This window comes from Macrotis lagotis, chromosome 8, assembly GCF_037893015.1.
Source record: "Macrotis lagotis isolate mMagLag1 chromosome 8, bilby.v1.9.chrom.fasta, whole genome shotgun sequence".
In the NCBI taxonomy this organism is placed as follows: Eukaryota; Metazoa; Chordata; class Mammalia; order Peramelemorphia; family Peramelidae; genus Macrotis; species Macrotis lagotis.
In genome coordinates, this window is record NC_133665.1 from 134,225,880 (window position 1) to 134,245,140 (window position 19,261).

Sequence of the window (19,261 nt, forward strand, 5' to 3'; positions counted from 1 at the left end):
AAAATGGTTCTTTAACAGAGAAATTTTATACAGTGATTCTTCTGGGAAAATTAATTTAAAAGAAAGATTTTTTTGCATCAGGAAGTTGTTTAAGATCTTGAAATTGCCAATCAATTTCCCAAATGCTATCCCATTCACGCCCGCCTCCTATTTAGTTCAGAGACCAGCTTATTTACCATCTTCAGGGGTTGTCCATATTTTTGTGTGGTGGTGATCCAGAGCTTCAGACTAGTCATTTTGAGTTTTCCAATCAACATGATGCTATTCCAGGTCTCTATTTTTAGGGTATTGCCTATTGTGAGGAATGTGGGTATTAGATTTCAGAGATTGGTGCTAACTCTTAATGACTCGATTGATTTAGAATTAGCGGCCCCTCCCTGTGATTTATAAGAGAGCCGATTTTTCCTTCTTGAAGACTTTGTCTTTTGCTCTTCCCCTTGCACTTTCCAGAGTGTTTCAGTAAGGGGTTGGGGGATGGGGTGGGAATAACTAGAGAACCTGCCCCAGAGGCAGACACATGGCAGTGGTCATCATGGGCTTGGTCATGACCTGAGAGGAGAAATCTTGAGTTTTATCCTACCTTAGTAACTAGGATATTGAGTGACTTTCTATAGAAGTAAATGGAAAAAGCAAATATCAACATGGCCTCTTGCCTCAGAAAGGAAATTTTAGCTTTTTGCCTCGGGGTAACCCCAGATGTTCCTGAATTGGAGAGGTCAGGAGCTTTCAAAACCAAGGAAAAGGATATTCCTAATGCTCTGGGCTTCTGGGAAAAAGAAGAGGATAATTATTAGTTCTTGTGCAGTGTCCAACTTGGAGAACAAAATGGCAAGCTATCTGAACAGTCTTATGGAAAAGGGATTTACTTATTTAGCAGCTCCCCTTCCAAGGGGAGTTTCAATCACAGGGTGGTGTCTGACTCTGGTATGGACATCTCTCCTCTTGATTTCTTTGTAATCTGATTTCTTACCTCAACTGAAACTTTTCTCACAATTTACTGATGATTTCTTAATTGACAGATCTGATCATCTTTTCTCAGATCTAATCTTTCTCAATTCTTTCATTGCATCTGCCATTGCGCAGATGGAGAGAATTCTCTCTCTTCAGGTTTTTGTGACTGCATTCATTCCTGGCTCTCCTCCTACATGTCTAATCATTCTTCTATCTACTTGGCTCTTCAGATGTCCATAACATACTCTCTAAATTGGATGGTTTCCCCAGGGTTTTATCCTAGGTCCTCTCTTTCCTACCTTTATATCTCTTGGGAACTTCATAAATGCCCAAGGATCTAACTACCAATGCAGATGACCAAGGGAGGGCTGGGGCCAGTTTGAACCTGCTTGGAAAGCTGATTGTTAAAATTGGAAATTGGCAGACACAATAATTTAGGAATTGATTTATTGTTCTGTGGATTATTGAGACTTACAAATGTTTTAACAATATAGATCAAACTTAAAAATATGTACTATGTACTAAACATTTACCAGTAAATCCCTTCAGAATATGATCCCCCAGATTCTCTCCATTTCAGTCTTTGCATTTCTCTCCTTGTCTCTTTCTTTCTTCCTACCTTTCTCTGTCTCTCTATGTTTCTATTTCTCAGCTCCCATTCTTTCCTTAGAGCTTTAGCTCCTGTGAGGAATATAGGGTGTTTGGCTTCTACAGAATGTAAGAGGAGATTGTTATATATATATATATATATATATATATATATATGTATATATATGAGGAACAAGCCTTTCAAACTGTATATAAGACTGGACACTGTCATAATTCACTGCCTTCTCTTACTAGGAGAGATGGTCTTTCTTAGCATAAAAGTTAATAAAAGCCATTTTAATAATTCTGAATTAAGAATTTATAATTATGAGCCATTGATAACAGCTCCCATTTCCAATTGCCTACTGAATAATTCAAACTAGATATACCAGAAATATCTTAAACTCAACATTGTCCCCAAATAAATTCTTTCCCTTCAAACCTTTCTCTCCTCCAGACTTCCCTGTTTCTGTCAAAGTTACCACCATCTTTCTGATCTTTCAGTATGACCCTTGATTCCATTCTCTCCAGCTCACCTCACACTTTTCTTTTTTAGGTTTTTGCAAGGCAAACGGGGTTAAGTGGCTTGCCCAAGGCCACACAGCTAGTAATTATTAAGTGTCTGAGGTTGGATTTGAACTCAGGTACTCCTGACTCCAAGGCCAGTGCTTTATCCACTACGCCACTATGCCACCCTTCACCTCACATTTTCGATGAGTTGCCAACACTTAACTATTTCTCCCTTCATATACCTCACATCTGGTCCCTTTTCTCCATTCCTTCTCTTTCTTTCTTTCTTTCTTTTCTTTTTTTTTTTTAGTTTTTTGCAAGGCAATGGGGTTCAGTGGCTTGCCCAAGGCCACACAGCTAGGTAATTATTAAGTGTTTGAAGTCGGATTTGAACTCAGGTACTCCTGACTCCAGGGCCAGTGCTCTATTCACTTCACCACCTAGCCGCCCCCCTTTTCTCCACTCCTACAGCTTCTATCCCGGTTCACCATTTCTCACTTAGATAATTACCATAGCCTTTCTGATACAAGTTTCTCACCACTTCACTCCATTCTATCATGTTCCCAAAGTAATTTTCTTTAAATGAATCTCTGCCTCTCAATAAATTTTAGTGGCTCCTGGTGCTTCTAGGATAAAAATGATAAGCTCCTGTGTTGGCTTTTAAAGTTTGATACAACCTGACCCTAAATTATCTTTCCAGCCTTAATGAATATTATTCCTTCCTTGGCCCTTAGTAAACCAGTTAAACTGGTCTTTTCTGTTTCTCAAGCATCATACTCAATTTCCTGTCTCCACACCTTTGCATCTCCCATGTTTACAATGTACTCCCTCCATGTCATAGAGTATTTCTCTCCCTTAAAGATGAAGTTTAGTCACCACTTTCTGCAAGAAACCTTCCTCAGCTGCTAATGTCCTTTCTCCTAGATTACAATGAATTGAACTACTTTTATAGATTTTCATTTTATTATGATTTATATATGTATTTCTATTTAAATTTCTATTCAAAGTTATTTTTCCCTGTAGAATGTAAACTGGGGTTCCCCCCAATCTTCCCATCGCCCACCTCTCCATTCAACTTGGTTCATCCCAGATGTCAGACTTCCTGGGAAAGATTCTGTTCTTTCTTTCCTAATTAGATTTCACATTTCTTTAGGGCAGGCAAGGCATCTTCTATTTTTTTCCCCTTTTTTTTACTTCTTGCAAGGCAATAGGATTAAGTGACTTGCCCAAGGTCACACAGCTAGGTAATTATTAAGGGTCTGATCTGGATTTGAACTCAGGTCCTCCTGACCCCAGTGCTGGTGCTCTATCCACTGTGCCACCTAGCTGCCCCTTCTATTTCTAATGCATTCTAGACCACATAGTAGGCACAAATGAATACTTAGTGAATGAATGCATGACAGAGAGTAGCAAATCACCTCCCTAGCTGTCATATTGTTCTTCTTATCATGTGGAATTTGAGGACCTCAAAGAACCTTGGAGACCATATAGTCTCATCTTGTTATTTTATTAATGAGATTGAAACTGATATTGGACCAGCTACATGGTTGTGGGAGTCTTAACTCCTCTGAACTCACTGGTTTTTCTCACCTATAAAGGTTTACTTTATATACTTTGCAGGACTAATTTTTTTTTTTTTTAGTTTTTGCAAGGCAATGGTGTTAAGTGATTTGCCCAAGATCATACAGCAAGGTAATTATTTTTTTTATTTTGTACCTTTCATTTATTTATTAAAGATTTTATTTGAGTTTTACAGTTTTTCCACCAATCTTACTTCCCTCCCCCCCCATGGAAAGCAATCTGCCAGTCTTTATTTTGTTTTCATGTTGTACATTGATCCAAATTGAGTGTGATGAGAGAGAAATCACATCCTTAAGGAAGAAACAAAAAGTATAAGAGATAACAAGATCAGACAATAAGATATGTTTTTTTTTTCTCAATTGAAGGGAATAGTCCTTGAACTTTGTTCAAACTTCACAGCTCTTTAACTGGATACAGATGGTATTCTCCATTGTAGACAGTACAAAATTATCCCTGAATGTTGCACGGATGGAATGAGCAAGTCCATCAAGGTTGAACATCACCCCCATGTTGCTGTTAGACTGTACAGTGTTTTTCCGGTTCTGCTCATCTCTACTCAGCATCAGTTCATGCAAATCCCTCCAGGCTTCCCTGAATTCCCATCCCTCCTGGTTTCTAATAGAACAACAGTGTTGCATGACATACATAGACCACAGTTTGCTAAGCCATTCCCCAAATGAAGGACATTTACTTGATTTCCAATTCTTTGCCACCACAAACAGGGCTGCTATGACTATTTTTGTAGAAGTGATGTTTTTACCCTTCTTCATCATCTCTTCAGGGTATAGGCCCAGTAGTGGTATTGCTGGATCAAAGGGTATGCTCATTTTTGTTGCCCTTTGGGCGTAGTTCCAAATTTCTCTCCAGAAAGGCTGTGGATGTGTTCACAGCTCCACCAACAGTGTAAAATAGTGTCCCGGATTTCCCACAATCCTTTCAACAATGATTGTTATCCTTTCTGGTCATATTGACTAGTCTGAGAGGTGTGAGGTGGTACCTCAGAGAAGCTTTAATTTGTATTTCTCTAATAATTAATGATTTAGAGCAATTTTTCATATGGCTATGGATAGCTTTGATCTCCTCATCCGTAAATTGCCTTTGCATATCCTTTGACCATTTGTCAACTGGGGAATGGCTTTTTTAAAAAAAAAAATATGACTCAGTTCTCTGTATATTTTAGAAATGAGTCCTTTGTCAGAATCATTAGTTGCAGAGATTGTTTTCCAATGTAGTACATTTCTTTTGATCTTGGTTACAGTGGTTTTATCTGTGAAAAAGCTTTTTAATTTAATGTAATCGAAATCATCTAGTTTGTTTTTGGTTATGTTCTCCATCATTTCATTAGTCATAAACTGCTCCCCTTTCCATAGATCTGACAGGTGAACTAGTCCTTGATCTTTTAATTTACTTATAGTATTGTTTTTTATGTCTAAATCCTGTATCCATTTGGATCTTATCTTGGTAAAGGGTGTGAGGTGTTGGTCTAATCTAAGTTTCTTCCATACTAACTTCCAATTTTCCCAGAAGTTTTTTTTATCAAAGAGAGGATTTTTATCCCAATAGTTGGACTCTTTGGGTTTATCAAACAGCAGATTACTATAATCACTTCCTGCTTTTGCACCTAATCTATTCCACTGATCTACCACTCTATTTCTGAGCCAATACCAAACAGTTTTGATGACTGATGCCTTATAATATAATTTTAGATCAGGCAGTACTAAGTCCCCTTCTTTTGTACTTTTTTTCATTAAATTCCTGGAAATTTTTGACTTTTTATTTCTCCATATGAATTTACTTACAACTTTTTCTAACTCATTAAAGTAATTTTTTGGGATTTTGATTGGTAGGGCACTAAACAGATAGTTTAGTTTTGGTAGAATTGTCATTTTATAATATTAGTTCTACCTATCCATGAGCAACTGATATTTGCCCAGTTATTTAAATCTGATTTAATTTGTGTGAGAAGTGTTTTATAATTGTTTTTAAAAAGTTTCTGAGTCTGTCTTGGCAAATAGACTCTCAGGTATTTTATATTGTCTGAGGTTACTTTGAATGGGATTTCTCTTTCTAGGTCTTCCTGCTGTATCTTGCTAGATATAGAAAAGTTGAGGATTTATGAGGGTTTATTTTATAACCTGCAACTTCAGCAAGGTAATTATTAAGTGTATGAGATCAGATTGAACTCAGATTGTCCTGACTCCAGGGCCGGTACTCCATCCACTGCGCCACTTAGCTGCCCCAGAACTAATGTTTTTTTAAAAATTATTTATTTTATTTTAAATTTATGAAATAAAATAAACATTTCCCTAATATTAGAGAATAAAAAATGAATGATAATTGCACCTGAAGCAACAAAGTTTTATCATGTATAACTAACCTTAAAGTGTTGGGCAGATGTGAGCTTTTTGATGATAGGGGAACTGTAGCTCAGAGAGGGAAAGGGATTTGATTCTGAATCAATAGTAGCAAAGCTGAGATTGGAACTACTATGTATTCTAATTCCCAGTCAAGGGCTATTTTCATTATCCTGGACTTGCTCCTCCACTTCCCCAAAGAGGAACAAAATCATTATATTTTCCTGTGGTTTGATTTTGTAAAGAAATAATGGCAACTTTTGTGCTTTTAAGAGAGCAGTACATCTCTCCTCTCCCGTCCCTCCCCCTGCCATCTATCCAGTCTTACTATATAATATTCCTCAATTGACTGCAGGTCTGTTAAGGACCAGGTTCACTAACTACCACTGGACATCTCCAACTGGATGAACTGTAGTCATATCAAACCCAACATCTCCCAAACAGGCTATGTTATCTTTTTCCAAACTCATTCTTCTGCCCAACTTCCTTCTTTTTATGGAGGGTACCCCCATTCTCCTGGTTATCTGGGTCCATAGTCTGGAAGTCATCCTGAACTCTTCACTGCCCCTTTCATGTATAACCATTCTACCTCCCAAATATTTCTGCCCTTTCATGTTGTTATTAGTCTAGATCAGCTCCTCATCACCTCCAACCTGGACTCTTGTAATAGCTTCCTAATTGTTTTTTTTGCCTCGAAGTTTCTCTTCTCTCTAACCCAGTTCAATAAATGTCAACTTTGAATTTGTAAATCACAAATCTAACTATGATGCTGCCTTTCCTATAAAATCGTCACTGGCTCCCTATTTCCTCTAGAATCAAATTTAATCTCCTCTGTTCAGCATTTAGAGATTTTTCTCATCTGGCTGTAGCCTACCTTTGCACCTTTCACTGATTCTATGTTCCTGGAGAATGTTGTCTCTTTCATCTATCCAGCAAACATTTACTAAGGGACCACAAAGGGCCAAGCACTGTGTGCTAGGAGCTCAAAGTTAAGACATTCTTCTGGTTTGGGGAATTTCATTTTCCATCTTCAGTCTTTGTGTACTGTCCATGATTGGAATGTTCCTCTTTCTTGATTTCACCTCCTAGAATCCTTTGCTTCCTTCAAGCTCAGTTCCTATGCTACCTCCTTAAAGAGACCTTTTATTCTCTCCCGCAGCTCTAGTGTCCAACCCTGGACATTACATTGACTTTGATCAAATGAGAGAATAAACAGTAGGTTCCACAAAACATGGTATCCTGTATGTAAAGTGATTGGCAAAACTCATGTTAAATAAATATTATCTATTGTTGTTCCAAGGGGTAGGTGGCATCATAGTGCATATTGTGATTCCTGAGTTCAAATCTGGCCTCAGACATTTATTAACTGTATGACCTGGGGTGGCTAGGTGGCACAGTGGATAGAGCACTGGCCTTGGAGTCAGGAGTACCTGAGTTCAAATCCAGCCTCAGACACTTAATAATTACCTAGCTGTGTGGCCTTGGGCAAGCCACTTTAACCCCATTGCCTTGCAAAATCTACCCCCCCCAAAACCCAAAAAACTGTATGGCCCTGGGCAAATCACTTAACCCTGCTTGCCTCAGTTTCCTTATCTGTAAAATGAGCTGGAAATTGAAATGGCAAACCAGTACAGGATCTTTGCCAAAAAACAAAACAGAACCCAAACAAAGCAAATGAGGTCACAAAGAGCTGGACACAACTGAAAAACAATGCATGTTGTTCATTATTATCATTTTCTATTTTTATATGTTTCCACCAATGGCATGTAAAGTCCTTGAGGGCAGAGACTCTTGTTTTTAGCCCTGAAGCCCCAGTACTGGGACAGCACAATGCCTGCTGCATGATAAGTCCTTAATAAATACTTATTGGATGAAGCAGTGACTACTAACATTTTGGTCTTTATATTCCCAGTTCCTAATATAGTATGCCTCACGGCTGCTTATCACTGATTGATTCTCACATTTCCTCAAATTGAGGTTTTTAGATGTGGTTTAACTTTCTCCAGGGCTTTTTCCTCTGCTAATTTTCCTGATTTAAGAGAAAGAAAAAGACAAAGATTAGAATGTGTCTGGATGGTTGTTTAAAAGAAAAACTCAAGGAAGGGAAAGCCAAAAAAATTTAGGTTTAAATGGAAAAAGAAACCAGCCTACCTGTCTCTCCTCTTCCCCTTCTCCTCACACTCCTATACCGTGATCCCTATTGTCAGTTATTGTTACAGGTAAAAGTTCTGTCAGCAGCAGAACAATAGGTTTCAGACTCCCATTGAAAGAAGGTGACACAGTCTAAAGAACCACAGAGCAGAGGTTCAAGGAGTAGAATTGTAGACCAAATCTGGGAACATAGTTACAGATTATTAAGAACCCTCTTGGGCAACTGGCTGGCACAGTGGATAGAATGCCAGGCCTGGAATTAGGAAGATTCATCATCCTGAGTTCAAATCTGACTTTAGACACTTATTAGCTGTGTGACCCTGGGTAAGTCACTTAGCCCTCTTTGCTTAATTTTCCTCATCTGTAAAATGAACTGTAGCTGTGTGACTGTGGGCAAGTCACTTAACCCCATTGCCTTACAAAAAGTAAAAAAAAATAAAAATAATAAAATGAACTGGAGAAGGAAATGGCAAACCACTCCAGTATCTTTGCCAAGAAACCCTTAATATGGTCATGAAAAGTTAGACATGGCTGAAAAATTGCTATATAACAACAAACACTTTTGATGGAGGAAAGAACAAGGTTAGAAATGAAAAGATTATGAGAGAAATCTTCTGGATCAAGATCCCAGAAATTAGAAGAAGGCCCAGATTCTCAACAGTTTATTAATTTTACATCTTGTTATTCTGCTTTGAACCAAATGTATGATGTTATGTAATGGAGATGAGGAAGCATGTTCACGGCTCATATGAAATATCAGACTTTGGTTCAGCCTGACAGAGCCATTGGTCAGTTTGTCCCTCAGGTTATAGAGGGAAAGCATTGACCTTGAAGTTTTCTTCATGATTCAACCTGATATGGTCACCATCTTTTATATGTCATATTGGGCAAGAATTCAATTCCACAGCATCACAGAATCTTAGTGAATCATTTACGTCCTTGACTGCCTACTCTCCCAGTCCACACTCATACTGGTTTTTTGGGTCCTCATAGTGAGGTTACTGCTTCTTTCTCAGCAATATAGCGGTAACCCCAAGGGTGTGTTGGGGATATCTCTAAGACTGCTTCTCTTGAGCTCCTGAAATGGTATGTTCTCCTCATTATTCATTGCCAGTTAGTATCTCCCTAATATCAGTTAACTTGTCATCTTCTCAATATTAATTAGCATCAATTAGCTTTACCAAAGGTATTTTTTATTGAAAAGATATAGCAAAGAACCAAAGTATAAAACACCACCCTTAATAGGGACACATTCCTTCCTTTTTATCTGTCTTGAGAAGAGTCGGTAGGAAACAGCTCTCCCCTTTGAATTCTGAGGTTCAGTATCCTGGACTATTTCCTTTGGGGTCTAAGCACCATTGGTGATCAAGGTGGGAGTGGTGCTTTAGGACCATAGAGTCCTTACTGGTGTGAGACTCTTCTTTTACTTACCAGCTAGAACCTGGTGTTTATACAAAAAACTATAAATGAATGATGCTTGAACTCTTTCTCTCCCTTGAACTTTTTTCTCTCCTCAGCAGCTTTTGAGTGAGGAAGAACTAAGGTAAGTCTCCAGGTGGGGAAAGGGCTGCTTTCCTTTAGCTATAGCTTGATTGCTATATTCTTAATAATTAGACAGAAATATGGTCATGATTACATAGTGCTTTTGTTTCTTGGCTTCATTGCTGTTTGTTCTTTTCTCATCTCAGATAAGTGAATACCAGAGATGGAGTGAACTGTCTTCACTTTATGAGTTTCAAACGGTTGTAGGAACTACTTGAGGTCCAGCAACTGGAGTCCAAAGGCAAACCTGAGCCGGTATCTGTAGTACTGGTGAAGAGTCAATGCAGCCCTTAGAAGTCTCTTGGATGATCTCTAGCATAGCAGAGGATCAAATTCAGAATCTGAGATACCATATCATATAAGCAAGTGAATGACTTTTTTTGACTATGCTGAAATTGGATGTGAATTTTGTTGAAAAGAATAGTTATAGTTACCACGTTAAGTTTGACTAGGCATTAAGGTAAAGAATGTGACTGAGCTGAAGGGAGAGGGAGGCGTGTATTAAAAAATCTTTAGAGTAAACATACCTTTGTTAAAATTAATTGATTTTAATTGCTCATTGATGATATCAAGAAAAATGACTGACCAATTGATAATTTATAGATATAGATAGATTGAAAGAGAGATGTGATAGAGCTAGATGGATATCTACATATAGATAGCTATTTGTATATTTGCACATGTAACACATGTATGTAAACAAAACCAGATGTTATCTATATGCATGAACATATATATCTGTAAGTATAATGTCCATATCTATATGTATATTTACATGCATAAGTATATATGCATATCTATATGTAGATATCCATTTATCTTTATAGATACAGATATCTCTATAGAAGGAAATTGTGATAATAGATATAGATAATTATAGATATATACTAATGTCTATATATCTATTAATCTAAATCAGTATCTATCAATATAGCTATATCTATTGATATACACAAATACATATATATGTATAGTAAAACAGTAAGGATTTAGACTCAGATTTTTGACTCTAGATCATATGGTTATGTACTAATGCTTCATTTGGTATAGTTACATGTATAGTGGTATGTAATGGGTAAGGATCCAGTCCTCAGAGTATATAATGTTCCCTGCCTGGCTTTAATTCAAATGGAGGCTTGGTGAACCTGCTTCCTAACAAAAGTAATGGAGAGCACATGTGGGTATTCTCCAACTACTTCCTATTGGGGCTTACAATATGGGTAACAAATAGACTTAATTGTCTGATAAGTCAGAACTTAGAGTTCCTACAAAGGGTTCAAGTGAATGATCTCTGCAAGCTTTGAAGTGAGGAGGAAAAATAGCTTCTGATCTCCCTCTTGGCAACCATGTGTCTATGAATGCATGGCAATTTTATTTCTTTTGTGTTTGCAAAGTTAGGTTGGTAAATATTCAGAGATAGAACATAATAGTTGAGGATTCTGTGAGCTCTGAAAGGTTGGAAGAGCTCTCCAGACAGTATATAAAAATTATTTATTAAATACCTTCTATGTGTAGACATAGGTGTATACAAAGAAAGGCAAAAGGCACTCCCTGCTCTCAAGGAACTCACATTCTAATGGGAAAGACAATTTGCAAAAAACTACAAACAATTTAAATACTAGCTAAATTTGAAATATTCAACAGAGGAAAGGCACTAGGAAGTTTTCCTGTGGATGGTGGGATTTTAGTTGGAACATGAAGAAAGCCCAAGGGAGCCGGAAGGCAGAGACAAGAAGGGAGAGCCAGTAAAATGACTGGAGTTAGGAGATGGACTATTTTTTAGAACAACAGCAAGGAGACCCATGTCCCAGGATTGAAGAGAATGTGGTAGGATATACAGTATAAAGATACTGGAAAAGTGCAGGCCAGGTGATGAATGGGTTTGAATGCCAAAAAGATATTTTATATTCGATTCTAGAGAGGATAGAGAATCACTAGAGTTCACTGAGTAGGGGGTAACATAGTCATTTGTACTTTTACATCACTTTGAAAGCTGAGTGTGGGAGTGGGCAGGAAGACCATCCAGCAGGCTCCTGCAGTAGTCTAAGAATGAGGCCCAGTAATTGGAGTAGGTAGTAGAGCCTGCTGGTAGCTAAAGCAACCTTAATTCAGTGAAGCATCAGACCTGAAGAATGATGGGTTTGACACAGTTCAATAGTAATTAACCCTGCAGCTGTCTTCCAAACTAGAGTGATTGGTCTGTGGATTATACCTGGGGACCCCAAACCTGTTAAAGCAAAAAAAAGTGGGAGGTGGAAAGTAGTCTTGGAGAGGGTATTACAATACAAAAAATATATATTAAGCAGATTACTATGCTTGGCACTGGAAATATTTAGACATAGTCCCTATCCTCAAGACACTTTAGTTCAGGGGTTCTCAAACTTTTTGGTGCCAAGACTCCTTTATACTCTTAACAGTTACTGAAAAGCTTTTACTGATGTGGATTATAACTATCAATATTAGATATTAAAATTTCTGTTATATTATGCCATATCATACCATGATGTCATAGTATAATTAAAAATAGTTTTAATCTTTTGGATCCTTTGAAAGGCTCTTGAAAGAATTTCTAAAGGTCCTTGGACAATATCACACTTTGAGATCTGGTCTAATGATGTGTTACTTTACTCACTTTATAGATGATGAAGCTGAGACTTGGAGATTTAGTCAAAGTTACTGAGCTAGTATGGGATAGAGCTGGAATTTGAATCAAGGACTTCTGACTCTTAAAAACAGTTCTTTCTGTGACATATTTTTGTGGTCAGTAGTTATATCCTCTGACCATGCAAGTCTGAACTTAGACACCTGCATCAAGGATTTTAATTTTCTTTGTTTATTGTAGCTGATTTTTTTCCAAGATGGTTGGAGCTACTATTGATAAAAGCAAGTGATAATATATATATATGTGTGTATATATATATATATATGTATATATATATTTAGCATTTTAAGGTTTGCAAAGTGCTTTATAAACATCTCATTTCATACTCTAGGGAAGTAGATGCTATTATCATACCTATTTTATAGATGAGGAACTAAGGCAGGCATAAATTAAATGACCTTCCAAGGGTCACAGAACTTGTTGAATATTTAATCCATGATTTTAATTCAAGTTTTCCTGACTTGTAAGTGTCATTCTTTCTTCATTGTGCCATCTAAAGGTCAATGGCATAGAAACCATTAAAAACAGAAGAGACTTCAGGGATTAGCTAGTTCTCCTCCCATCCCAACCTAAGGTCTCACAGGGTTGGGATTGGCTCCTTGGTAGGCCAATTTCCTTTGCTAGCAATCATGACCACATATTATACCCTTAACATAGGGCAGTTGTCTTCATAATTCATGTTGAAGTTCACAAGAAGGAGCAGTTGAGAAGGTATGGGTGAACCCACAAGTCCAGCCCAGTTGCCCTCTGGAACCTGTGTCAGTGATCTATTTTTTTCCATAGAGGATGGAACATTGAATTCTGCCTGTCACAGGAAAAAAAGGAAGTTTTTTGCTTGTGTGTTACCTTGTGGGTTCAATTCATTAATTCTCAGAACAATATTCAATCCAGCCACAAGGTGGAGGAGCTGCTTCACTTAAAATTCCACCTCTCTAATGTCCATCTGGTACGCACACCATCTGACATCTAGTGAGTTAGCACATAAGGAAGAAGAGAGATTTAGAGAAAAAGGGAGTCTTCATAGCAAAATATGTGAAATCCTACAGGGAAAAGAGAAAGAAAAGCCCTGTCAGGTTGCATAATATCGATCATGTACCTCATGTCAAAAGAGTTTTTCCTTTGCTAAATATTTTTAATCCATCAATCAATAAGAATTAAGCCCTAGCTTTAAGCCAGGTGCTATGCTGGAAGCTGGTGGGAAACAGATTATCCCCATCACCTTTATATCCTTCATCCTCCAAGTCTTAAGTTTTTGATTTTGGTTTGGATCTGTAACTTTATGGGAGTGGGAAACTCTTAATCAACCAATCATTCCCATATGGAAATCAATCTAGACTTGCATTGGGGAAACTCCTTCCACCAAAACAAATTAGTTCCAGTTTAGAGCCTTAGAGAGTTCTTTGTGGGCATCAAGAGTTTAAAAACATTGCTTTGGGTCATGCAGCTGGGACACTGTCCCACGCAAGTCTTGAATATGGGTCTTCTACACCCCCAACCAGGTCCTCAGTCTACTATAACATATTATTTCTTAGTTCAATTTTAAGTTAATAAAAAAGTTCTTATACAAGGAAAAATATGCTTTTTATAATGACCATGATAGAATTTATATTCCTTAAGACTTAGGCCTCTTACTTTCAAGTTTAAGATATGTCCTTGTATACTTTGACCTGCCCAGTGGAGTTGAGTCATCATCTTGTTTCAAGGCAAATATCTATATTTAACAAGACAGTTTACTCTGATGAATAAAGGCCAAAGAAAGAATTACAAGAATTCAAGAACCCTATTAATTTCAGGAGAGAAAACACCCTGTGGCATTGACCATAAATGAATAGTAAACTTCTCCATTCCCAAGGAATGTATGATTTAATTCTTAAACTTTTTGGTGACAGGACCCTTTACACTCTTAAAAATCACTGAGGGGCGGCTAGGTGGCACAGTGGAGGGTGGCTAGGTGGCACAGTGGATAAAGCACCAACCCTGGAGTCAGGAGTACCTGGGTTCAAATCCGGGCTCAGACACTTAATAATTACCTAGCTGTGTGGCCTTGGGCAAGCCACTTAACCCCATTTGCCTTGCAAAAAAAAAACCCTAAAAAAAAATCACTGAGGACCCTCTTCCCCAAGAGTTTTTGTTTATATGGGTTATATGTATTACTATGATGACATTAGAAATTAAGAACTCAGTATTATTATTATGAAAATAGTTTTTTCAAGAGGTTATCTTTTTTATTTTTTAACCATCTCTCTCTCTCTCTCTCTCTCTCTCTCTCTCTCTATATATATATATATATATATATTAGCATTCTTTAAAAATTTTTGAGTTCTAAATTCTTTTCAACCCTACAGTCTCTTCCTCACCCACTGAGAAGGCAAACCATATGATACTCATTATACTTGTGAAGTCATGAAAATAGCTTTGACCTCATAGATCCCTTAAAAGAGTTTCAGGGTCCCCCGGGGGTCCTAGGACTGCACTTTGAACTGCTATCTTTGTGTTGTTCAAGACAAAAATGATCAAGAAGGCAAAGTCATGAGCATGGGCTCTTGAATCTTGATTATGAGGCAATGAGGAAAGATTATACAACTTCAGAAAAGGCAGTTTTAGAATTGCCTGTTTTAGAACCTCAGAAATACAAATTATTTTCTCAAAGGACTTCAACTTCTTATAATTCCCTGAGTTCATTTAGTGTGCTGCAATAATCATTGGACCTAGAACCTGGAGATCTGATCTCCTTGGGAGAGAAGGTGATTCAATGGCAAGAGCTACTGCTTAAGAGTCTAAGGACTTAGATTTGAATTACTAACCATGATCTGATGATACTTTGCAGGTTGGTTGGTCCTCTCTAACATGAAGGGATGGCTCTTGGGTTGCTACATTCAGACCTACAAAGATGATACTGTTCTTAGCATTGTCCTTCCGGCTATTACTTATTCTGGACAATTTAGATTCAGTCACTGTGTATTTGCCCTGGCTGTGCTCCTTGACTGGAAAGCATTCTGTCCTCTCCTTTATCTCTAGAGTTCCCTAGCTTCCTTTAAAGGTGGCTAAAGTGCCATCTGTCACATGAATCATTTACTCATCCCTACCCTCTCCCCCAATTACAATGTGAATATAAGCTTCTTGAGGGAAACACCAAAATTTTGAGTAGAAGGGGATCCTAGAGATCATAGAATCCAACCCCTTCATTTTACAGATAATGCTTCTTTTTTGTTTTTTATATTCTTTAATAAGTGTCATCATGTCCTGGTATATCACACACATTTAACAAATATTTGCTGATTGAGGTTACAATGAATTCAACTCTCCTGTGTAAACCTGAGACAAAAAAATAGAGAAGACCATGAAAGCGTACTGGTTTGTAGTCATGGCTTTACCACTAGAGAGCTGTGTGACCTTGGGTGACTCATTTTCTCTGGGTCTCAGTTTGCACTAAAAGCTGAATGGGCTGGTCTAGATGACTTCTAAGGACTCATTGCTATAAATGATTTAATCATTTCCTCTAGAAGCATTTCAGGGAGCTGAAGATGAATGGATTAGAACTATGGATTCTTGTTCATGCATCATGAATCATATATGCATCATGAATCGTGGACCAATAGTACTCATGTGTCTGAATCTCTTGTTCCCAATCCATAGCACAGCATTGTTGTTGCATCATTGGAGTTGCATTGTTGCTTTAGGAACAGAAAGGAAAAAAGCAGCAGGATTCTGTTATGTGATATTTATGTGTTGTTTTCATCATTGTCTTAGAAACATAGAAAAAACTTTTTTGGAAACTGTTTAATGATGCCTAAAGTCGATTAGAATGATGTTTGGGTTCTCAGATGTAGGTTGTCTTCATCATCTGAGAACCCAAACATCATTCTAATTGACTTTAGGCATCATGAAAAGACTTTCATCATCCAATCCCCTATTTCTTTGTCTTCTCTTCCTCTGATGTACAGAATCTCAAAGCACATAGGACAGCTTTGCAAGCTGATTAAAAAAAAAGCACATATAGGAAGGCGAGTTCCCCTGGTGAGATTCAATAATTAAGGGACATGATGAAGAATGAGGGTGATAATCCTTGGAGCTAGTGAGGCAAAGAAAGCAGAAGCCCGCCGGCAGCAGAGAAAGATGGTGCCTTGCTAATGTTTGAACAAACAGGACACAGGAAACGAGAGAATGGCTCTCTGGAGGGTTGACACATTCTACCACTTAGAGGCACAGGATTAGAGGTCATAGAAACCTAGCCTTTCAGAGTTTTAAATGGCCTCAGGGGTCATCTGGTCCAGCTGTCTCATTTTTCAGGTAAGGAAACTGAGGCTTCTAGCAACTAGTCCAAGTTTACATAGCAATTTAGTGATGAAATGAAAACTTTTTACTGGCTTAGTTCATATCTACCAACTGATTCAGTCCTAAATTTATTATTATTTAGTCCTTAATTTAGGCAAGTTATAGCTCATAGAATCCTAGATTTAGAGCTGACAGTAGTCTCAGAGACCATCTGATGTAATTTATACTTTTAAAAGCTAAGAAACCGAGGTAGGTCACTTGACTTGTCAGAAATTTGAACCTGGACCTGGAATCAGGAAGATTCATTTTCCTGAGTTCAAATCTTCCTAGTTGTGTGACCATGAGCAACCAATATAACTCTATTTACCTCAGTTTTGTCATCTATAAAATGAGCTGGAAAAGGAAAAGACAAACCAACTCAGCATCTCTGTCTAGAAAATTCCAAATAGGGTTGTGGACAATCAGCTGTGATTGAAACAACTCAGCACAACAACAAATGGTAGTTTGCTTAATGATCACTGGCCAGATATTAGATTTTTGGAATGACAGAATCTCAGAGTTGGGAAATAATCGCAGATCCTATCTAGTCCAACAGAATCACCTGAAATTTCTATGCTGTTCTTGAGAAGCGATCATCCAGTCTTCACTTGAAGGCCTTCAGTGAGGGGGTAACCCATTTAATAATGATGACAAATGATTTTTTTAATTAAAGATTTTATTTATTTTGAGTTTTACAATTTTTCCCCAATCTTACTCCCCCCCCCCCACAGAAAGCAATTTGACAAATGATTTTACAAATTGCCCTGCAAGGCAAATAATTTGAGCATCATCACTCCCATTTTAGAGATGGAGAAACTGAGATTCAGTGAGATTAAATGACTTTTCCACATGCATACATATATAAGTGTCTGAGGCAGAATTTGGAGCCAGTTTGTTTGGCTTGAAGTCTAGTATTGTCTCCTAAAGCAATCCATTCTACTGTCTGACAGTTCTAAATGTTTTCCTTCTTTTGTTCATAGGGCCTAAGGAGAGCATCTCTTTGGACTGATAGCTCTTCACATTGTTGGGTTAGTTAAGCCCTTGGTTCCTTAGTTGATGTGAACCGTAATTTCCCTCTTCTAATTTTATGATGATCAAATGACTGGGAGTGGGGTGGGGAGCTTGGGTCAGTGGAAAGACTATGAATTCTGGAGCCAAGGGTCTCCTGTCTCTGACAAATACTGGCAATTGACTTCATCTCTCAGTGTACCCAGACCATCTTCTAATACTAGAATTTGCAAAGCAGATGCCAGTCTGAGTTGGAAGAATGATTTCCCTTCATTGGAAACTCTATTCTATTGAAATAAAGGTTTGATATAAAATCCCCTCGTGTTTAAAGAGGACTTTTTAAAGGTTTCCAATGTGTTTTTCTTATCATACTGTGAGTCAATGGAGGAAGTACCATCCCTTTCTTAATAGATGAGAGATGACAAGACTTAACTAGGGTCATACACCTAGTCAGGGTCAAAGCCAGGTCCCTGGATTCTAAGCCTATTATTGTTTCTTTTCTCTGTCAGATTCAAGCTGAGAGAAGGCAAGGTGACTTCTCCCCAGTAGGAGCTGAATCTTGACAGTAACCAGAACAGACTGAGCATAACGGAGGAGGGCAGAGCCCTACATAGAAATGTGGTGAACTGGGAAACTTGTCAATGTCCATTAGGGCATCGGAGAGGGGTGCCATCTTGTCATTCACCTTCAATAGAATGCCCAGTAGTCTCAAGGTTATAGATCATTTCAGCCAGGAAGCAATGGGTTGGCTGGTTCAACAACATCAGTTCATAGATGAGGAAATAGGTCTGTCTAGGTCATGCAGATAATCAGTGGTAGAGCTGAGGTTCTAAGTTAGGTCTCCTGATGCCTAGTCCAGATCTTTTTTTACTGGATCCTGGTGATTTTCTGGAAGAAAATTAAAGCAGGAAAAAAAATTCAATCCACCATTTAGGTGTCTGGTGTTCGTGTAACCTGCTTAAATTTGTTAAATGCTTGGAACTGTGCAGAAATACTAGGAACTTATGTATTTTAGGTATCAGAATCATCCAAAGAGAGTTGCCAGACCATATGTTAGTGGCGGGGTTGGGGAGGAACTTCTTTATTGGACCTGATCCAACAAATTTAAAGGGAAAGATGAATATATTCTAAGAAGACTTTTAGTTTTCTTGAGCAACAGAATGGGCTAGTCACACCCTTATCAATAAATAGCTTAATGGTGAAACCATGATAAAATTGTTGCTGGTTAAAATGTTGCTGGGTGGTCTAGTCTAGGGTTTGAAAGTGAAAATGAATTCATTTAAAAGACTCACTTTTTTTTAGGTTTTTGCAAGGTAAATGGGGTTAAGTGGCTTGCTCAAGGCCACACAGCTGGGTAATTATTAAATGTCTGAGGTCGGATTTGAACTCAGGTCCTCCTGACTCCAGGGCTGGTGCTCTATCCACTGCACCACCTAGCTGCCCCAAAAGACTAACTTTTGACTTGGAGGTTAAGGGACATAAAAAAATTATTTACTCATTATTTTGGATGTTAAGGTAACAAGGGAATAGAGCAGTAATATGGAAAAGATGTTTAAAGGAAATTTTAGCAAAAGCTAAGAGAAACAAAGTAAGCAAAAGA